The 23,290-nt window shown below is 40.1% G+C and overlaps 1 protein-coding gene across 2 annotated transcripts in view; it reads left to right on the forward strand.

Moving 5' to 3' along the window:
- The first annotated feature begins 920 nt into the window (after window positions 1–920).
- Window positions 921–23,290, forward strand: part of WASF3 (WASP family member 3) — a 114,807-nt gene continuing 92,437 nt past the window's right edge. For both annotated transcript variants that reach the window (XM_037527063.2, XM_037527064.2), the window contains exon 1: window positions 921–955. The gene's annotated coding sequence lies outside the window, so the exon portion shown is untranslated. The remainder of the gene's footprint in view (window positions 956–23,290) is intronic.

Here is a 23,290-nt window from a genome sequence, read left to right on the forward strand (position 1 = left end):
TTTTCCTGCAATTTCTAAATTGAATGATCTTATTTATGAATCCTAACGGACAAGAGCACGCAAGCAAAATTAAGAGAAAATATCGATTTGATGTTTTTAAACCTCTTTCAGAACATACTTGGCTTTTTTTTTTTTTTTCCCCTTCTCTTCCCTTAAGTTTACCTCTGAGTCATCACGGCATTATTTTCCCTTATGACAAGCCTTAGGTTGGTTTCAGAGATCTTCTGTTTAATAGGTATTACGGATTATCTCACCTCTGGGGTGGAGAGAGATTGGAGATAGGGTGACTAAAAAGGGAATCCGAATCTGCAGAGGGAATGAGGGAATTTTGTAGGCAGAATGTTAACGGCTTTGAGAAGGGCCCGAAAACAACCCACGCCTCAGTCCCCAACCCCATAAGACCTCTGACAACACAGCGGGAGACAGATCTGGTTCCAGGCGTCCTGCCAGCCCAGGTAAGGTTAGGGGAAAGGTGAAACTCAGCGTAACCCCAGAGGGCACGCCGTCCGCAGCGCTGACACCAGGGCCCCACGGCCACACTCGGCCCGAAGTATCCCCCCTCGCCGCCCCCCTGGAGGGGACTCCCGCCAAAGCCTCATCCCGAGCGGAGGAAGCAGGACGAAAGGCGCGAGCCACCTCCGCAATCCCCCGCCCCCTCCGCGCCGACGCGCCGCGCTCCTGCCGCGCCTCCATTGGCCGAGGCGCTCGCCAATCGTGGTGAAGCGGCCCGGCGAGCGGGCCCTGGTTGGTGGAGCTGGCGCTGGGCCCCCCTCCTGCTCCGGCCGGACCCCCTGCCGGGAGGGGGCGTGGCCGTGGCCGCGGCCGGGCCGGAGGCGGCGTCGCTGGCGCCGCTGCGTGCGGTGTGGTGCGGGGCGGGGGCGCCGGGCGGCCGCGGCGCGGCGGGACGATGGAGCGCGGAGCGCAGCCCCGGCGCCGGCGGCGGGCCCGCGGGCCGGTGAGTGCTGCCTGTCGCCGGCCGGGCTCCCGGGTGGAGCCCCTTCCCCCGCGTGGACGCCGGGGTCGGGCGGCCGGGGTCGGGTGGGCGCGGGCCGGGCCCCGCAGGCCACGGCTAAGTGAAGTTGCTGCATCGCGCCGGGCGCGCTCCGAGGACCGCGGGGCCCACTGCGGGCCGCGGCGCCGCCCCGCGCCTTGCCAGCGGCCGGGCTGCAACCCCTCGCTGGCTCCTGCGGCGGCCGGGGCTTCCCGCGGCCGCGGCTCACCCCGGCGACCCTTTCCTCCCGCGCCACCCCGGCCCTGTGGCCCCGCTGCTGTCCGGCGCGCGCTCCCCGGGCTGCGGCTGGACCGTCGTCTCGGCCGCAGGTGGCGCCCGGGCCTCGGCTCGCGCCCCACGCGCGACGCCCGGGGCTGCCCGGTGCCCAGGACTTGCGCGTCCCTCGCGGCTCCGCGCGTCTCTCCGGCGTGTGGCCCAGCCCCGGCGTGCCCGCCGCCCCGGCCCGGCCCTCCGGGTCCTGGACTTCCTCCTGCCCGCTCCTTTGCATCTTGGGGTCCCCCGCCCGGCGTCCCCTCCCCCGGGGCTGCGGGCCCCGCGCGCCTCCCTGCTCCCCGAGGTTGGGCGAGGCGGTCGGGCGGCGGGCGAGTAGCGGGCTGCGGGGCGGCAGGAAAGGGCTGTGCGCTCGGGAGCCGCTTCGCCCGCTTGGATCGTGCCCCGGAGACTTCCCCTGTGCGGCGATCAGGGGCCGGGCGCCTCCTCTGCTCCTGAGCTTCAGCGAGGACACGTACCTTGCCCTCTCTGTCTGTGGTACTTAAGGCCAATGGCGATTTCTTTTTGGTTTAGCCCTTCTGCAAGGGATAGTTCCCTGGCAGAGAGCAGAGTTCTTAATTGTTAGGAAACTAAGCCACGGGCTTGGGGTTAGTGGGAATATCCCATGTTCCTAGCTGCTTTGGGGAGGACTAGAAATTCTTACTCATTAGGGGATTAATGTCATTCGCATTTTACTACCAGCCATAATATTTGAGTTTTAAAAAACTGACAAAAAGGCCAGTTTTTGTTTTGAAGCTATCCAAATCATGTGCATCATTGGGTATTAAATTTCAACTTAGATTCTGAATCCTCAGTTTTTAGAAGGGGAAGAACTAGCCATTGAAAGTATTTTGCATCTTAAAAATTAGGCTTGTCTAAAACTTAAAATGTCAGCTACTCTATCAAAATTAAGTGTAAAAGTCTTATAATTGGCTTTTAAAAATGTTTCCTCCAGGGCAAGTTCTGTTGAAGGATGGTTGCTGCTGCTGCTGCTTTTTTTTTTTTTTTTTTTTTTAATGCTTTCCCCAACTTTCCTAGGAGTGAAACAATGCAGTGATTCTTTAAAGCTTGTTCTTTATCTGCTTGAAAGGTTAAACAAAAGAAAGCTGGGCTTGACCTTTCCCAGAGGCAGTTCTCTTTGTGTATCTGGCCTCTTCTTTCTAATAGCTTCAACCTAGTACTCATATTTCTTCATTTTGAAGATCTTCTCAATTTATATTCACGAAAGTTTTGTGTGTGTGGATGTTCAGAGCTCACTAGTTTGGGAAGTTTGATTGATTTTAAATATTTATGGCTTGATCTGTGTCTATTTTCATTTAAAGAGGAGAAGCAGCCTGTTCTAGTGCTGTCTGCATATAAAAATTGTTCTTGCATTTCCAGGTGCTGACAGGAAATTGCTTTATAGCATCATTTTATCTGTTTGCTTAAAATGTGTAACGTAATATTCAAGTTGTGCTCCACTGTTCCTAAACATTATAAGAGTAAAGATAAGTGGTGCCCTTTGCAAGTGGCCATGCCATTGTAGCATCCTATCTATTCACAGTGTGTCTTGCAGGCATACCTTATACTTACCTTGGAAAACTGCTTGTGGCAAGCAACTTTTGGTTATTGGACTGTTTCAATGAAAAGAATTACTTACTATTAATATTTAAAAAGTTGTTTGTACAAGTGGACCAGTAAGAACTAGTGATCTTCTTTTAGAGTTCTCCAAAACTTTCTTTGAAGAATACTCACAGATTGTTTTCCCACTCATGCACTGCTTCATTCCTTATCTTTGCTTGGGTGTGCTTCATGTTACTGGACAGACCTGAAATGCTCAACTGCTCTTCTCAGTCTTTTCCCCCATCACTACCTTGTTTGCCTCTGTAATGCCAAGTTTTCTTGGAACCTGCCCTTGGGCATTTGGAACCAAATGTTGCTTGCAGGCTGCATTCTTCTTCAAAGCTTTTTTTTTTTTTTCCCCAAACTGTGACCCAGTTTTATGCAGGTAATACAGGAATATTATATACTGGTAATACAGAAATAGTAATATTGCAAAACAAATTTGATGTCAACATGAGATAGAGTTAAAAGTCTCAATTCTCTTTTCCCCTTGTTGAAACCCTAATACTGTTGCTTTCTCCAGGGGAAGCAGCAGTTAATACTGTGGGGTATAGCCTTCCAGATTTTTTCAATGACCTTTTTAATTCAGAAGCCACCTAGTGATTGCCTGCTAAGTACAGGCACTACTTTAATCACTGGAATTGCAGAAATAAGAGATGGGAGCTTTCAAGATGTTGATAGTTTATTGAGATAAACAATTTCAGTACAGTGCAATAAGTGCTGTGATAGAAGCAATAAGCAGTGAGGGAGGTGGGAGCTTCCCATGCAGGACCTAACCCATTCCTTAGGGTTAGGTTGCATTATTCAGTCAGTATTCTGCATTATTCATTCAGTATTCTGCAGAGTTTATACTGGGGATAGAAAGATAAACAAGGCAGATGTCCTCTGTTAACCCCAGGTGAGCTTACTGTCCAGCTCTGTTCTCAGACAGTTGTGACCATTGGCTGCAGTGTGTGATAAGCTCTCTGAAAGGAGAGCTCAGAGAATGACTACAAATTAAAGCATAATGCAGAGAACTGAGATCAGTGTAAAAATGAAGTTTAGTATATCAGTGCAGTAGAGTACAAGGGTGGAAAAGTGGCAGGAAATGAAATGGAAGTAACTAGCGGCCATGCCTTGCCCATGTGCGATTTCTGTTAAAAAGTGTTTGGATTCCTATGGGCAGTAGGAAATACTTGAAGAATTCTGAGCCAAAGAAAGACATTATCAGATTTGCCCTTGGAAAGTGGGTAGAAAGGACCAGGACTGGGAGGAGGGAAATTTGAGGAGATAGAATTGTTAGGACTTGATTGTTGTTGTTGTTGGTGGTGGTGTTGGTGGTGGTGGTGGTGGTAGTGGGGGAGGTGGTGTATGGGGGTGTGTGCACTCACACGTGTAGTTGGAGAGAGAGATGTTCAGGGCAGTGTTGCGTTCTGACTGGGTGTTGAGTGGGTGAATGTTAGTACCATTCGTAGGGAGTAGGAGGGGATGCAGCAGGAATTTTGGGGAAAAGTTAATAGATTACACTTGACTTATTAAATTTTAGGTGGCTGTGGGACATAGTGTTCATTTGGTTACCAGACAGTATCATTTGGCGACGTATGGGTATTGGGAGATGTCTGCACTGGAGACACATTCCAGTGTTCTTAGCACCACAGTTACCAAGCTAGCTGAGGTGCTACAGTAAACTCAGTAGGTGACTGGGGTGTTAAATTATTGAAGGAAATGCAGTAGTTACATCTGTACAACCCTAAGGAAACTACTAGCTCAAAGTAGGTAACAGTCTGTACAGTTGGTTGCACTTTGCATGTTACCATCTTTGTAAAGATGAGTTGTGTTTGCTGCTCCCTGTGAATATCATTATGGAGCAGGACATGAGGAAGTGGTATCCAGTCAGACTCCGAGACTGGAGAAGTTAAGAGGTGCTGAACTGGTGCATGTATACCATCAGTAAATTTGTGTGCTTCATTTAAGAATGAAACAAAGATATCTATTTTCTCTCAGTTGAAGTATGCATTTTCAAATGGGTACTAAATTGTTATGGCATAAATACTTCATTATTTGCACTTGTCTAACAATTCCATTACTCAGTAGGCCTTTCTTTTGGTCTCAGACACTTCTGCAGTGAACAGAAGTAGTTCTGGAACCTCTGCCTTCGCCTGCATTTGCTATTAGAGACTGTTGGAGTAGATGAGGTTATGCAGGAAGCAGAGCTAATGTGAGAAAAGGAGAAGTATAGAGTGTTATCTGAGGAGTTCTCTGGGAGTATAGACGGTGCAGAGAAGGCTCCCACATTTGGACTGAGGAGGATGAGGTCTGGGAGACTATGAATGGTGTCCTGGAAGCCACGGTCCAAGAAACCCCAGAAAGAGGAATGGTAATGGAAGGTCATGAGTAATGTAGGTGATGGCAATGATGGGGACAAGCTTAACAGTGATTGAGAACCAAGAAGTGGAGAGAATGTGTGGACAACTGAAATTTGGTGGGGGGGGGGGTGAATGGGTAAAGGGGAGAAACTTTTTTTTCTAATGGAGGGATTCGAACATGTTAAAGAACCAAGATGGAGAGGGTGCTGGAGAGAGATCCAGGTATGAGGTGGTTTTAAAGTTCCCATTGAATTTCACCCTGGGATATAAATCCTAGTTTTGACAAGATGAATCTCTGGGGAGCCTTCTTGTGGATTAAGGACTGAACGGCCCTGAGAGAGGGAAGCCAGTCAGGGCAGGCTGTTCTTCCTGAAACCTAATTATGAAGAGGAGAGAAGGGCATCCACCAGAGAGGGTCATCTGGTGCGGGTGAGTTTGTTTTTTTTTTTAATTTCCTAAACATTGATTTTGTTTTATTAAACTTTTAAAGGAATGCTTTCCTCCTTGCTTTAAAGGCATGCTTTTCTTATGATTGGTTGATCTTTCTCAGAGTGGGTTCCTCTGGGTGTGGCTTTGCCTTTTTACAGGTCCTGGTGTCCCCAGGGCAGGATTCTGTCTGTGACTGCCCAGATCTCCTTTCCCAGGGACTACCTTCTGTTAGTCTTTCCTCTGCTTCTTACCTCAAGTGTGGTCTTATTTGTTTGTATCAGAGTCTTTCCTCCTATCTTTTTTTTTTTTTTTAAAGATTTATTTATTTATACAAGCACTGGGTACAGTCAGAAGCGCGGGAGGGTGAGAGAATTCACCAGAGCCAGAGCGGGGAGCAGAGCAGGCAGAAGGACCGAAGTTCACTGCTGAGGGGAGCAGCGGGCTGCAGGAGAGGTCTGCGCCCCATGTGGGACCCTTGCAGGAGAGGTCTGTGCCCCATGTGGGACCCTCGCCCGGTGGCCGCCTGGCCGGGGATTGAACCGGCACTGGAGAGGCTGCGGGCAGCTTTGCAACCCAGCGCTGAACCACTGCGCCACCGGGGAGGCCCCTTTCCTCCTATCTTAAATAGGTACCCTTAGAGCAATTTTTCCATACTCAGATTTCACTCTCCATTTGGAGCCAACTCTGTTGCTTATTCCCTGGGTGTTCCTCTTGCGCTTCGTTCTTTTCTCTCTTGACTTTTTTGTCTTAACTTTATACAGCCCAGGGTATTTTTTTTTTTAATCATCTTTTAGATCTACTAGACTCTCAGCTCAGCACATGGGATCATTTTGTTATAGGACAGGGAGAGGGGCAGCCCAAACCCCGCAAACCTGCCTATTCTAAATGGGTTCTGCCATCCGCCGCATCAACACAAAACATATGAGACTTTAATGGGAAGGAACTTTAATAAAACTAGGAAACAATACAGGTAAGGCAAAGAGTCTAGTTTCTAAATGAAGCACCCAAAGTTACCCATCCCCTTGTGGGTAAAAGTCCATCCATATGGGAATGGCGCAGAGCAAGGCCCCAAAGCCTGCCACAAGTCTAAAGCATCTTCCAGCGGGGACCCACAGAAAAGGGTCAGAAACAACCAGACAAGCCCGGAAGGAAATGAGCAAAATCAACATCAAGGTAAAAGCTGCCATTGTCACCTCCCCACGGGTCTCACCCACATCTGTGTCACCCAGTCCACGACCAAAAGACAAGCGCAGTTTCTTCACATGTCTCTAGGCTCCATGAGCCTCCTCCAGGTCTCCTTCTGGCTCCATCCTGCTTCCTTCCTCAGTCTCCTCTTCACCTTCTTCTCTCCCTGCTCAGCTCCACCCTCCCTTGGGTGGGGCAGGGAACCTCCCCCTTTCCTGGGGACCACCCTGTTACAATTTCTCAAGTTTCTATTTGTAAAATTTTCTATGAGGTGCTCTGACCTCTGTTTTTGAAATTGTTCTAATGATATCTTCGGTTGTGTTATATATTCTTGAACTTTTGCAGTGTTTTATATTTTTAATCTTATATTTTTTTGCCTTATGTTTCTTTTCATTTGTATCACAAATGTTTGAGTGCCTACTGGGAATCGTAGTACTGGTGATTACAGTGTTTGAAGTGATGGAATTTCCGCTTGCAAAGAGCTGGAGAGGTAGTTCAGAAGGTAAATTGTCTTGCTAACTAACTACAAACCGCTTGTGGGCAGGAACCAGACCACATGGTGTCTTCTACACAGTCATGCTCTACAAAGTCATGTGGGCTTTGCCAAATCACCTTTTAAAAGGTGCAGTCCTGGAGAAACTGTTCTTTTGGTCATAACCTTAGCTCAGTGTCTTCTTTTCTCCACCTTGCATCTTTTTGATTGTTGGCTCTTTGAGAACTTCTGTTTTCTAGGACTTGAACACTGTATTTGGGATTTTTCAAAGTTGTGCTCTAGTACATGCTAAACATTTTATTGCCATGCTGCTGCAGCTCATCTCACAGAAGCACCTCATTGAGTGCTGGTATCCATTTTGTGTGCTTGAGCAGTACAGTGAAATTATATTGCAGTGAAAAAGTACCGATGTGACTGATGTGAACTTGAATCTGGGTGACTGTATTTTGTCACCTAAGTGGATGAGTTGGTGTATTCTACTACGTTGCTGTGTATATAGTAGCTATTCAACAAATGTTTTTTCTTTGTTGAATGTGTCATGTGTTTTATGACCGTACTGTAATTAGAACATTATCATTAGTGTGTAATTTAAGAAACTTGGTCTGAATATTTTTTCCCTGTTGATATCACATTTTACTATCTCGCCAGATTTCAGCTATGAATTGGCTTTGTAACTCTTTGCTGGACTGTAGTCTTTTCTGTTTAGAATTAATGCTTAAGGAGAGGCTTGAGGATTTAAATTACTCCCCATGGTGCATAGAAGTCTCAGTGTTGACATGTCAAGGGAAAGAAGTATCTAGTCCAAATTGGGGGGGTCATTAATCAGAATAGTGGCAAGTAGAGTGAGGGGAGCTGTGTATGCTCATGTTTGTATCAGCCTGAGCAAGGCTGTTGCATAGTTTATATGAGGAGGAACATACTTGTTTTCCTTGTCTTCAAAAGTACAATCTTAATTTTGGGAGGAAGATTATAAACTTTCAGTATAGGACATATGTCCATTTTCAGTAGAAACAGATACATGTTTTGTCACCAACTCTGTAGAATTAGGAACACTTATTGGTTCTTGGTTATCCATAGTAGTTATCTCCTTTAGAGTTGATTATCCTCCAGTTTTTTTTTAATTGAAAAACCAGAAATCCCCAAACTCCCTATTTACCTCAGTTCTGATTTTAATTACATACTGCAAACAACATTGTTTCCAAAGACTTTATTAAAATTCGAATTATTCTTTGAGGTATCCTAGGGAAGAAGCTTTAAATTATTAGTTTTTTCAAAAGTGGGCATTGTAATTATGAATAGCTACAAGATTGATCAGTGCTAATGATGTAGATACCTGAGCTATAATTAAAATTTCCATGACTTCTAGTCTGTTTGTTCATTGTGTTGCATAGGTAAGTTAAAAACTACTTTTATTTCTGACAGGTCCAATTCCTTTCAAGCTGCTCAAAAAGAAAATATGGAAATAGAAAAAGCTTCAGACATCATTTGAAATAATTATATAGAGGTTTGGCGTTAAAAGGTTTAGAATAAATGTTTTCTTTTAAGCTGTATTTATGGTTACTTTTTTTTCTTGCTAGACTGAAGTTTAAAAGTTTGTGGTTTTATTTCTTCGGCTATTTGGGTTCTAATGATTGTCAAACTTCATTATAGAGCTAAATTATATTGCTGTACATTTTGATAGTCACTGAACATTCTTTAATCTGGACACTCTTAGGTCAATTGTGTATAAGTGAGCATTACCAATAGGTTTTTGTTTAAATGGGATGTGTATTTGATCTATATTTTTATTGTTTCAGATGCTTATGATTTTATTGAACATCAGCAACAGAGACTTGTCTCTGCTGTCTCCTATTAAGTAGTTGGATTAGCTTATAGGAAATAGTCATAATAATAAAGTTAAATATAAACAAGTAGAATCAAAACTTCTTGAAATCAGGAATTAAAACAACAAAACCTATACTTACTTTCAAAAAGGTCCACACCTCCAGGTCAGTGTTTTCTATAACTGAAAGATTTCAGTGACTCAGCACAAGAAACATCTATTTCTCATGCATGTTGGTTCCTGGTGGGGATAGTCTTCCACAGGGTTATTCAGGTAGTTAGCTTTTCCCACCTTGTGTTTTTTTTTTTTTTTAATTTTTATTTTTCTTTCTTGCATAATTGTTAATTTTTGGACAGTATTTGATTACTCCCTTCAGGTGTTGTCCCTGTAGTTCTCCTACCACCATAGTCCCCGTGATGCATCACCATAGTCCCTTACGCCTATCCCCTGCTGAACGCCTCATATCTGTGATCTGCTTGTATATTTTCTTTTTCCTAACTGTTTGGTTTCTCTGTATTTCACATATACGTGAGATCATCTGATATTTATCTTTTTCCTTCTGATTTATTTTGCTTAGTATAATCCCTTCCTATGCCATCCATGTTGCCGCAAATGGCATGAGTTTATCTTTTTTGATTGCTGAGTGGTATATATATACACCACCTCTTCTTGATCCATTCATTTGTTTTCAAGCATTTAGGTTGTTTCCATATCTTGTCTACTCTAAATAGTGTTGCAGTAAGCATAGGAGTGCAGGTTTCCTTTTGAATTAGTGTTTTTGTGTTCTCTGGGTAGATTCCTAAAGGGTGGAATAGCTGGATTATATGGTAGATTCATTTGTAGTATTTTGAAGAACCTCTGCACATCTTCATCTTTCCATAGTGGCTGGACCAGTTTACATTCCCACCAGCTGTACAGAGGGTTCCTTTTTCACCACATCCTTGGCAGTATTTGTTGTTTCTGGTTTATTTAATATGTGCCATTCTCAACAGCGTGAGGTGGTATATCATTGTGGTTTTGATTTGTATTTCCCTGATAACAAGTGACATTGAACATTTTTTCATATGATGGCCATTTGCACTTCTTCGGAGAAATATCTATTTAGCTCTTCTGTCCATTTTTTTGATTTTTAATTTTTGCTTTGTTTTTGTTGAGTTGTGGGAGCTCTTTGTAGATCTTCGATATCAGTCCCTTATTAGATGTGTAGCGTGTAAATATTTTCTCCCATTCAGCAGGGTGTCTCTTTGTTTTGGTTGCTGTCCCTTTTGCTGTACAGAGCCTTTTTGTTTGATGTAGTCCCAGCTGTTTATAGTCTCCTTTGTTTTCCTGGCTTCTGGAGATGATTCCTCAAAGACGTTTCTGAAGTTTCTGTTTAGCCTGTGTTTTCTCCTACGTATTTTGTGGTTGCAGGTCTTACATCCAAGTCTTTTATCCATTTTGAGTTGATTTGTTTGTAAGGTGTGAGAGAGTAGTCAAGTTTCATTCTTTTGCATGTGGCAGGTCAGTTCCCCAGCACCATTTATTGAAGAGACTTTCCTTGTTCCAGTGAATACTTACTGTTCCTTTCTCATAGATTGGTTGACCATATATGCGTGGTTTTATTTCATTGTTGTGGCTTTGTAGTATAGTTTGAAATCTAGAATTATAATACCCCGCTCTCCTTTTTAGTGAGGAGTGCTTTTGGCTAGTTGTTTTCGCGGGTCATGAATTTCAGCAGTCTTCGTTCCATTTCCTTGAAGAATGCCATGGATTTTAATTGGATTGCATTGAATCTGTAAATTGCTTTGGGTAGGATGGCCATTATGATAATGTTGATTCTTCTGATCCATGAGCATATAAGAAGGCTATTGATTTCTGTGGATTGATTTTGTAACCTGCTACTTGAGTGGTTTATTTTTTTGATTAGTTTTTCCATGGATTTTTAGGGTTCTCACTATATGTTATCATATCATCTGCAAATAATGATAGCTTTACTTCTTTCCCGATATGGGTTGCTTTTATGTGTCTCTCTTGCCTAATTGCTCTAGCTAGGACTTACAGTAGTATTTCGAAAAGCAGTGGTAAGAGTGGACATCTTTGTCTTGTTCCAGATCTTAATGGAAAGGCTTTCAGTTTTCACCACTAAGATTGATGTAAGCTGTGGGTTTGTCATATATGGCTTTTATTATGTTAAGATGTGTTTTTTTTAGCTCAAGTTTTTCAAGGGTCTTCATCATAAGTGGATGTTGAACTTGATCAAATGCTTTCTCTGCATTTATTGATATGGCCTTATGTTTTTTCTTTTTGTTGATGTGGTAAATTACATTAATTGATTTTCATATGTTGTGAACCATCCTTGAATGGATGTGTCCCTTGAATAAGTCCCAGTTGGTCATGGTGTATAATCTTTGATGCATTATTAGATTCGGTTTGCTGAGATTTTATTGAGGATTTTAGCATTTGTGTTGATTATGGAGATTGGTCTGTAGTTTTCTTTTTGTATGTTGTCTTTGTTTGGCTTTCGTATTAATATAATGTTGGCTTTGTAAAGTACATTTGGTGATATTCCTACTTTCTCAATTTTTGGAAAGAGTTTTTGTAGAATAGGCATCTTTGAATGTTTTGTAGAACTCATTTGTAAAACCTGGACCTGGGTTTTCGTTTTTTGGGAGAATTTTGATTACTGTTTCAATTTTGCTGCTTCTGATTGTTTTGTTCAAGTTTTCTCTTTCTTCTTTGTTCAGCCTTTGTTCAGAATTTGTCCAGCTCATCTAGAATGTTGAATTTGTTTGCATATAAATGTTCATAGTAATCTCTGATTATCCGCTGGATTTCTGCTGTGTCTGTTGTAATTTCTCCTCTTTCATTTATGATCCTATTTATTTGATTTTCCCCCTACTTTTTCTTTGTGAGCCTGTCTAGAGGGTCGCCTGTTTTAATTTTCTCAAAGAACCAGCTTTTGGTTTCATCGATAATTTGGATTTTTTTAAAATTTCTGTTCCATTTATTTCATTATTTCAGTTTTTTCCTATCTTCTACTGGCCTTTTGGGGTTTTTTTTTGTTGTTGTTGTACTTTTTCTAGTTCCTTGAGAGGGGAGGTTAGGTTGTTCCTTTGTGTTCTTTGATATTTCTTGATGTGGGCCTTTTTTTTAATTTCTCTCTTAGTACTGCTTTTTATTTTTTTTATTTCTATGATTTTCCCATTAACTCAGTGGTCTTTTAGTAGTGTGTTGTTCAGCCTTCACATAAAGGGGGAACTCCTTGTATTTTTTCAGTAGTTAATTTCTAGTTTGATTCCTTTATGGTCAGAGAAGATATTTGATAGTATTTCAGTCTCATGTACTTGTTCATGTTTGTCTTGTGTCCCAGTATGTGGTTGATTCTAGGGAATGATCCATGTGTTCTTGATAAAATTATGCATCCAGATTTTTGGGGATGTAGTGTCCTATAAATTCTGTTAGGCCCATGTGGTCTATATTTTTGTTTAGGGCTATTGTGTCCTTTCTATATTCTGTCCATTGATTTGTCCATTGGGGAGAATGGGGTGTTGAAGTCTCCTACCACATATGTATTTTCTCTATATAGTTTAGATCTCTTATTTAACAGTTGATAAATTCACCCATATTGTTGCAGGTGTTTCATGCCATTCTTTTTGCTGTATAATCCTTTGTGTGAAAGCACCACAATCCATTTATCCATCTTTCCTTTTTGGTAGATATTGATATTCTTTGTAGTGTTTATTTGAAGTTTTTTTGGGTCCTCCTGGTGGCACAGGAGGTTCAGTGTCAGCACTGTGAAGCAATCCTCAGCCTCTGCAGCATGAGTTCGATCCCTGGCCTGCCAGGGAGCTACCCACATGGTGCGGCAGACCTCTCCTGTCTTGCCTGCTGTTCCCCTCAGCAGTGTGTTTCAGTCAGTGTGCCTGTTCTGTTCCCCACTCTGTTTCTGGTGAATCCTCACACCCCACCTCCCTGCACCTCTGCCCTGTACCCCAGTTCTTATATGCACAAATAAATCTTTAAAAAAAAGTTTTTGTATTGTGATCAGAGGATATTGTTTGTAACATTTCTATTTTATGACTATACTAATGAATTCTTTGTGCCTTAATAGATAAACTTTTTGTGTTCAAAGAAGGTATATTCTGTGTCCTTTTATTATCTTGTTTGCCAGCTTTAAATGTCATCCTTTATTTCTCACCTGTTACCCTTACAGTGGTCAGTGACTTTGTTCTGTTTTCTTTTTCTCTCCCTTCACATTATTTTAGTTCTTTTTCCCTGCTTTGTCAGAAGATATATTTATCTTCCATTTTAAGCATGACTCCAACATGTTTTTTTGATGTTAGTTTGACAATTAAATAACTACTATCTTTGCCTCTTCAGCAGTTCTTTTCCATGGTTAGATGGAGCCAAGCCGCAGGGCATCCGTTGAATAGAATGGATTAACAATTTCTTTTCGGTGCATCTAGAATTGTGTCAGTTATGTATCTTTGGGAGAACTGAGAAGTTAGTCAACACAAATAATTATTCATGTAGTGATCCAATTATGAGCAGGGGTGCTTAAGATTCTGGGCATCCAGTTCGGAAGGGTGCTTCAAATCCTCAAGGATACTTTCTCAATAAGCTACTAAATCACAAGATTTAAGTTCTCAGAATATCTGAAGTGATAGGGATATGAAAATTTAACTAGTTCAGCCACATTAAAAAAAGGTCAAATAACTAGAATCCCAGAGTGATTTGACTTGACTAAAGCATTTTGATCTGTTTTTTCCTTCCTCTTTCCCAGGTGCAGGATAAATTCTGTATCCTAAGGTTATATTTTAATGCTTTCATTCTGGTTGTAAAGTGTTGATGTTAAATCTAGCACAGTTCTGTAACTTTTCTTTTAGTCACTGTTTTCTTGCTGCTAGGTATAAATTGCCACACTTAACTTCAATTTTCTTGTTTTGCTATTTTTCCTTTCTAGAGAAATTTCCTGTATATGTGCATTTGTTTAACAGACTTGTTACCCAGAGGTTTACTTTTGCTGATAATTGCTACTTTTGGAAGGAAAATAAGGGATAAACTTTTACAAATTCATATTATAGTAGAGGGTAGTATTAGGAAAGCATTAGGAGATGGATTGGTTGTAAACGTCAGAGAAGGTTTCAAACAAGTTCGGCTAGAGAAATCAATTGGAAACCTTCCACTTTTGTTCCCTCCAGTCACTTTTTTCCTAGCTCTTGGGGGTTCTGATGAAAATTTTATCAGATGAAAAAGTTCTGTTAAAAAAAGTTCCTCTGCTTTTGTGAGTAAGAGGTTTTAAGTTATGTTGTTAGTGAAAGACAATCATAACCTCTAGACTTTTTGTTTTTTATTACCATCTACTGGAGATTCTACCTTTGATAATCACTAGGCTGTGTCAGAATAATAAAGGGGGCATTTGGAATATTGAAGATGAGTTATATGGAAAGGTGATTTCTCAGCCTTTGTTTTGGGATAATGTGCTAGCAGTGTGGACAAAATATTTGCTGAAATTGCCTTTGTGTAGAATCAGGAAAAAGGTAATTTGAGTAGTTTATTGGTAGATATGTGGCTCTGAATTCTGTACTACCTCAGATTCCCCTTTACAAGTACTTGAATCAATTATGGTTTATGTGAAGCACATGTGTAGGATTTAAAGGGATACTTTTTGCATGGGTCTATTTCGAGTTCATTTACTTCTGTTCATATTTTCCTTTTTTTTCTGGTCACAGAGTAGGCAGATGTAAAGTTGAAACTGGAACCTAGGGAGCCTCAGACCTAGACAGGGTTTTTTTGGTCTGTCTGTCTGTCTGTCTGTCTCTTTTTTTTTGGGGGGGGGAGATAGCATTTTCCCTTTAAAAATTATTTAAGAATGGATTTTCTAATTTTATTTTACATTCCCTCTCATCCCTTCTACTCCCTTGACCTTTTCTCCTTTCCTCTTTAACTCCAGAAACCTCTCTTCATTTAATAATATCTGCTAGTTTTTGTATTATGCTTTGTCAAGTGATAGCTGTGTAAATGTCCATTACTTGTCATTTGGACTTGCGTTACTACACATAATTCCTTTACTCCTTTCGTTTTTGTGTAAATGGCAACATTTCCTCTCGCCTCATGACTGAATATTATTTCATAGTGTGGGTATTTACCACATCTCTATCTAGGCATTCATCACGGGCATTCCGGTTGTTTCCTCATCCTAGATACTGTAAATAGTGCTGCAATAAATAAATGTAGAGCATAGTTTTTTTAAATTTTATTTTATATATTTATTACATTATTTTTCATTTTTGTACAAAGTATGCATTTTCATCTTGGTTATAATCTCCTTTCACTTCCCACCCCCCCTTATTTTGATCCTGTTCCCTCCTCCCCTCGCACCTCCCAGTATTGTGTCTCTGATTTATAGTTGCTTGTTGATTTTGATTTTTACTTTATTATAATTAGTCTTTTCCCCGGTTCCTTTTTTAGGTTTTCTAAATTGCTGCTATGAGTGAGACCATCCGGTATCTGGCTTATTTTGCTGAGCATGATCCCCCAGCTCCATCCATGTTGCTGCAAATTGCATGAGTTTATCTTTTTTGATTGCTGAGTCATATTCCATTGTGTATATGTACCACATCTTCTTGATCCAGTCATCTGTTTTGGGGCATTTGGGTTGTTTCCATAGCTTACCTATTGTAAACAGTGCCGCTATAAACATAGGGGTGCAGGTGCCCTTTTGAATTAATGTCTCTGTGTCCTCTGGGTAAATTCCTAGGAGTGGAATTGCTGGATCATATGGAAGCTCTATGTTTAGTAGGTCCAGAAATCTCCACACAGCTCTCCACAGTGGTTGGACCAGTTTGCACTCCCACCAGCAGTGCAGGAGAGTTCCTTTTCTCTACATCCTCACCAACATTATTTGTTGCTAGTTTTTTTTTTTTTAATATGTGCCATTGCCACTGGTGTAAAATGGTATCTCATTGTAGTTGTGATTTGCATTTCCCTTATTATTACAAGTGATGTTGAACATTTTTCATATGCCTGTTGGCCATTTGCATTTCCTCTTTGGAGAAGTTTCTTTTTAGCTCTTCTGCCCATTTTTTTGACTGGGTTATTTACTTTGTTTTTGTTGAGTCTCATCAGCTCTTTGTAGATTTTTGTGATCAGTCCTTTATCATTAGTGTTGTGTGCAAAAATTTTCTCCCAGTCGGTGGGGTGTCTCTTTGTTTTGATTACTGTCTCTTTGAGCATAGTTTTTTTTTTTTAATTTTTTAAATTTTATTTTTATATTCCCCATACAATTGCAACCCCCTTATTTTGACCCCAACCCTCCTTCCCCTCTCCCTCCATTGTGTCTCTTGTTCATAGTTGTTTGTTGAATTTGAGTTTTTCTTTCTTATAGCTATACTTTTGCCTGGTCCCTTATTTAGGTTTTCTAGATTCCTGCTATGAGTGAGACCATCTGGTATTTTTCTTTTTCTTTCTGGCTTATTTCACTGAGCATGATCCCTTCCAGCGCCATCCATGTTGCTGCAAATTGCATGTGTTTATCTTTTTTGAATGCTGAGTAATATTCCATGGTGTATATGTACCACATCTTCTTGATCCAGTCATCTATTTTTGGGCATTTGGGTTGTTTCCAAAGCTTAGCTATTGTAAATAGTGAGCATAGTTTTTTTAATGGATGCCCAAGTCGGATTAGTGGGTCATGTGGTACTTCTACTTTTAGTGTATTAAAGTAAATTCAGACCACTTTTCCTAATGGCCACACCATTTTATTTTTCCCACCAACAGTGTAATAGGGTTCCTCTTTCTCCACGACCTCCAGCACTTGTTGCGTTTTAAAAATATGTGCCATTCCAATGAGTGTGAGCTATCTCATTGTGGTTTTAGCCTGCATTTCTTTTTATTGGAGGTGGTGACAAGGAGTTTGTTTATATATCTATTGGCCATCTGGATATCCTCCTTGGTAAATCGTCTGTTCATGCCTGCTATGTATATATTAATAGGGTTGTTGTTATTCCTGTTGCTGAATTGTATAAGTTATTCATATAACTTGGATATTAGCCCTTTGTTGTTATGTGTAAATATATTCTTTCATTCAGTAGTATGTCTTTCCACCTATTTTTCCATAACTCTTTATTTTTTTTAAACTATTAAAGTACTGTTGGTTTACATCATTGTTACTGTTTTGTAATTATAGGATTCCCCAGCACTCCATCCCCTCCTCCCACAGTCACTGTACCATGCCCACCACCACACCACCCATACTAGACCACTGTAGTCCACTGTGCTTTCTCCATACTTTGTTCTTGCTTCTCCCGCTCTGGTAACCTCAGTTCTATGGTCAGCTTTCAAGGGTTAGTTTTTAAGTTTGACTTTATCCGGCCCTTTGGTTTTTCTATATTCCACATATAAGTGACACTGGTATTTATCTTTCTCCTAAAGTTATTGTTGTGATCACTTGTTATATACAAATAACAAATAATTTTGTTACATGCTTAAAACTAGTATTACATGTTGCTCTTACCCAACTACAAATACACTTTTTTCCTGAAAGTTTTTACAATCTTTTGAAGTATTGACTGTAGTAATCACGACTGGGAAGCACATTCAAAGTTTAGTAAAAGGGAAATTTATTAAAGAGTTATTCAGAGCCAGTCTGAGAGACCAAATCTGACTTCAGCTTTGAGGTGGCTCTGATCACAGGGAAATGACCTTTTCCAACACAGAAAAATGCAGGATTTTATTAAAACCCGTAGAAACTCCTCTAACTTTGTTTTGTGGTTTGGTTTTGTGATTGTGAAACTGCACAAGGACGTTCTCAGTCTCCTCTAATAGCCCAGAAGATCTAATAGGAGTCAGAAGTGTGGGTGCTACCTAAGTAGTCCAGGAATGTTTGCATGCAGGAGCCAATAGTCTCTCCAGAGAAGTCATCTGCCCCCAAAAGGTCCTGAAAACTCAGTTCAGTGAAGTAGATTTTGAACTCAACACATTGAAACTGTGACTTGCAAAATACTGCATTTTTCCTAATGTTTACTTAAAACTCCAATTTTATTTATTTATTTTTACATCATTGCTCATTTTGTACAATGTTTGATTTTTCCTCTCAGGTGTGTCCCCACCAAGACACCCATGAACCATCACCATAGATGCTTGTGCTCTTCTTCCTGTTTTGATCCCTTTCCTTCCTCCTCCCCGATGAATGTCTCCAATTTATAGTTTGACTGCTAGTTTTGTGGGTTTTTTTTTCCCTGATCCCTTACATGGTTTTCCTATGTTCCTCTTATAAGTGAAACCATCTGATATTTTTCTTTTTTTTTCTGACTTATTCACTGAGATAATTCCTTCCAGCTCCATCCATGTTGCTGTATAAGTTTATCTTTTTTGATCACTGAGTATTATTCCATTGTGTGTATATACCACATCTTCTTGACCCAGTCATCTTTTTTGGGCATTTAGGTTATTTCCATATTTTATTTTTTTATTTTTTAAAAGATTTGTTTTTTATTTATACAATAGCTGGGGTATAGACCAGAGGTGTGGGAGGGTGAGAGGATTCACCAGACAGAGTGGGGAGCAGAACAGGCAGACTGACTGAAATACACTGCTGAAGGGAGCAGCGGGCGTGACAGGAAAGATCTGCTGCGCAATGTGCATATGTCCCTGGCCGGCTGGGAATCAAACCCATGCTGGAGAGGCTGCAGACAGCTTCACAGCACTGCGCTCAACCTGTTGCACCACCAGGGAGGCCCCTGTTTCTGTATTTTAGCTATTGTAAATAGTGCTGTGATGAACATAGGAGTGCAAATATCTTTTTGAATTAATGTTTGAATTAATGTCCTTTGGGTACATTCCTAGGAGTGGAATTGCTGGGTCATAGGGTAACTCCATTTTTAGTAATTTGAGAGTTCTCCACACAGCTTTCCATAGTGGTTGGATCAGTTTGCATTCCCTTCAGCAGTGTAGGAGAGTTCCTTTTTCTTCACATCTTTGTCAACATTTGTTGTTAGTTTTATAATGTGGACTATTCTTACTTGGGTGAGGTGATATCTCATTGTGCTTTTGATTTGCATTTCCCTGATTGTAAATGATGTCACATTAAAAATGATGAGCATTTTTTCATGTGCCTGTTGGCCCATCTGCATTTCCTCTTCGGAGAAGTGTCTTTTTAGCTCTTCTGCCCACTTTTTGACGGGATTCTTTGTTTTTGTTGAGTTGTGTAAGCTCTTTGTAGATCGTTAATATTGGTTCCTTATCAGTTTCGTGGAGCGCAAATATTTTCTCCTTATTTTTGGGGTGTTTCTTTCTCTTGGTAAAACTCCAATTTTTAAGTGGGATATTACTCTATATCTCTTGTTCCCCTCCAAAAGAAAGAAAGATACAAACTTGGTTTTGCAGGCTTATGGAGTTCCTGCAAGCATTATAATAAAGGCACTTCTAGCTGACTTTTTCCCTATGCATCATAACTTTGTCAGTTTTATGGGGCTGGGAAATAAGTGAATGTTGGTATTTTCTATTGTTTTTTTTTCTTGAGGGCTAATGGTTTCCCTTGGAATACAAATGAAACATGTCAGGTTTTAAAGACCCCTGACTGGCATTGTCAAGTGAGACTATGTTATTATTAATTCCTGAGAAATATTTGCTTAGAGTACTTATCTATTAAATCTGTTAAATTTAATTTATTAAAGTATGACTTCAATCTCCAGTACTATACAATGAACATAATTTTCTGAAATAGTAGTCATAAGATCTGGAATTAAAACTATATGGCCTTTGTTATCTTGTTCTATATTTGGTACATTCATTGTAATATTATCAAGAGGTCTGATTCTTAACCAGTAGAATTATTTATTAGACACTTACTAAAGATGGTTTGTTAGAGTTGACTTAAAATTTCAGTCATCATAATTACCAGGTAAAAGGATGGTTTATTTTGAGTTCAGTCACTTCTTTAGATTAAAATAAAGAAATTGTATACTGTCTTCAGTTTTATGTTCACTTATCTAGGGGACATTCATGAACAGCAAAGAAACTTAATATGAGATAATTTATTCAAGAATTTTAGTTACTTGTATTTGTGTGTTGTTGAAGGGTTTGGAATCACTTGCAATGTCACAATGTCTCTACTGACTGACCTCCCAGAAAGTCCTAACTGTCTCAGAGTCTTCTTTGTAGATGAGGAAATGAAAACAATTGTTAATTTTTTGACAACTCCAATAGCTTAAACTAAATGGCCAAGAGAGAAGAGGAACACTACCAGCATGCCTCCTTTGGGAAATGGGGGGAGTGAGGGGGCAAATTCTTTTCTGTGAGTCACAGCTTCCACCATAAAATATAGAATATGATTCTCCTAGGGAATAATGTGGGAAGTGATAAAAGGAAGAAAAATTTAAAAAAATGGAAGAGATCCAATATGTAATTATAATCAATGATCTCTGTCAAAAAGGAAAAATAAATTAATAAAGAAGTTTGAGAAATACCAGACAAGAATAAAAGTACATATAAGTAAAAATCATACAGTTTCAGAGTCAAATTGGTAAAACTATGACCTCCTAACAGCTATTTTTTAAAAGATTTATTTATTTATGCATACAAGAGCTGGGGGGCAGGCCAGAGGTGACGGGGGTGAGAGGATTCACCAGAGACAGAGTAGGGAGCAGAACAGGTGGATTGACTGAAATACACTGCTGAGGGGAGCAGCGGGCGAGACAGGAGATGCCTGCTGTGCCAAATGGGTCAGCTCGTTGGCCTGGGATCAAACTCCTGCTACAGTGGCTGCAGATAGCTTCATAGTGTTGACACTAAACCCCTTGAGCCACGAGGGTGGCCCTCCTTACAGCTATTAATATTACCGTGCAGGGGGAAACCCTCACTCAGCTAGTAGGCTGTTAACCCTGGTACCTTGAGGTTTTGGGCTGAGTTCCCCTGGTATAACCATAAACTAGTATTTAAAAAATCATGTGGTTAGATATGATTTGCTTATAGTAATGATTACATAAGTATACTTTTGTTTTGTTTGGCTAGTCCCATAGGGAGATTTGAAGGAGAACTACAACTGTTGACAAGCAGATATCCTTTCTTCATGGTTTGTTAGACCAATAAGAAGTTAGACTGCAAGATTCTGGAAGGCAAAGGCTTCTTCACCTTGGAGTTTGTCTTAATACCTTATGTACAGTAGGTGCTCAGCAATCTGTTGATGTTTTAAATTTGGTAAGCATTTACTGCTGAATTTTTATTCATGATGACAGGAAGACCATATCCCAGAGCAAGCTTCTTTTGGAAAAAAACAAAACAAAAACTCTTAATCTCTCTCTTTTTGCTTTATTCTGTTTGTGTTCTTTTTTTATTAATTTTTAAAAATTTTTTTACATCAGTGTTCATTTTTAAACAATATTTGCTTCCCCCACCCCCTCAGGTGTAGTCCCCCATAGAGTTTCCTTCACCAATGCACCCGAGCACCATCACCACAGTCCCCTGTGCTCCTCCCTCCCTCCCTCTGATCCTTCTCCCTCCTCTTTCCCTACAGTATGTCTCTGATTTATAATTGTCAGTTTTTGCTTTGTTGTGTTTTGTACTGTTACTATTTTTTTACACTGATGTCTTATTTGGTTCCCTTATATTCCTGCTATAAGTGAAACCATCTGATATTTTTCTCTTTCCTTCTGGCTTATTTCACTGAGCATAATTCCTTCTAATTCCATCCACGTTGCTGCGAATGGCATGAGTTTATCTTTTTTGATTGCTGAATAATATTCCATTGTGTATATGTACCAAATCATCTTGATCCAGTCATCTATTTTTGGGCATTTGGGTTGTTTCCAGGTTTTACCTATTGTAAATAGTGCTGCAGTAAACATAAGTGTACAGGTGTATTTTGAATCAATGTTTTTGTGTCCTTTGGGTAGATTCCTAGTAGTGGAATTGCCAGGTCGTATGGTAGCTCCATTTTTAGTAGACTGAGGAACCTCCAGACAGCTTTCCCTAGTGGTTGGTCTGTTTGTGTTCTGTTGAAATTAAAACTAACCCCAAAATGCATAGTGAAAGACATTGTCTGATAGTTTCTAATATGAGTGGAGGATGGTGCTGTAGATTTCTCACTTCATAGGCCTGTGCAAGAGAGCGGGTTGAGATTGTAACTGTGGATTCTGATAGACTAGATAGTTTATTGTTTTGAAATTTCCTTCTGAGAGATTTGGAATTGTGCAGAATGTAGAAAGAGTACTGTACTTAGAAAGCAGAGAATTGGGTTAACGTTGGTTAGAATTGTAATGTTCTGAAGGGACTTCATTTAATGCAAAATCTCAACTTTGTTTAAAGAGTTTTTTTGTATTGAAGTAGTATTTGATTTTGGCCAGTAGTTTAATGTTGGATTTCTGTTGTTTTATATTCATACTTCAGATTAACAATAGTTTCAACAAATGATTGTGAAAGTGAAGAATAAAAACTGCATGTACATGATAATTCTTTATACCATTCCTCCACTGTAAGATTATTAAATTATTTTTCTGTTTTTCTTTCAGTTCTTTAATAGTTTCATTTTGTACTTTTTTTTTTTTTCTCTTTGGAACTTCTTTTGATGTAAGGGGTGTGAGGTAAGGTCAATTTGATTTTGTTCCCCCTTAGTGGATCCCCAGTTATTGTTACAAAAGCATTTAATGAATAATCGTTACTCTAGTGATTTGACATAAAACCACATCTATTTTATACTGAATTCTAGATATGTGTTAGTCAGTTTCTACATTTAATAATCTGTTTTCATAACTTTTTTTTTTTACTGGGATATCAACACTTGTCATTATTATGAAAATGTTTCTATATCTGACAGACACACTTTACCTTTTGTCTTTTTTTTTCTTTTTCAGAATTTCCTTTTCTATCTTTACTTGTTTTTCCATGAATGAACTTAAAATTGGTTTGTCTAGTTGCTAAGAGAATTGTTAGGGACACTTAAAACCTTCTTATCTGATACTGTGGATTCTTAGAGCTCTATCTGTATTATAAGCCTGGAGACTATTGTTAGACCTTGTTCTGACATTCACTGGCTCTGTAATAAAAAATAGATTAATATTTCACTATTTTACAAATGTTTGCAGGTGCTTTTAAAGAATCCCTGTGTATTTGGAGTTTTTTACTTTGAATTTCTCAATTATGTAACTACTGTTAAGAATCCTTAGATTTTTTTCTTT

The sequence above is a fragment of the Talpa occidentalis genome, unplaced genomic scaffold, assembly GCF_014898055.3.
Source record: "Talpa occidentalis isolate TD23 unplaced genomic scaffold, MPIMG_talOcc4v2.1 talOcc4.5, whole genome shotgun sequence".
In the NCBI taxonomy this organism is placed as follows: Eukaryota; Metazoa; Chordata; class Mammalia; order Eulipotyphla; family Talpidae; genus Talpa; species Talpa occidentalis.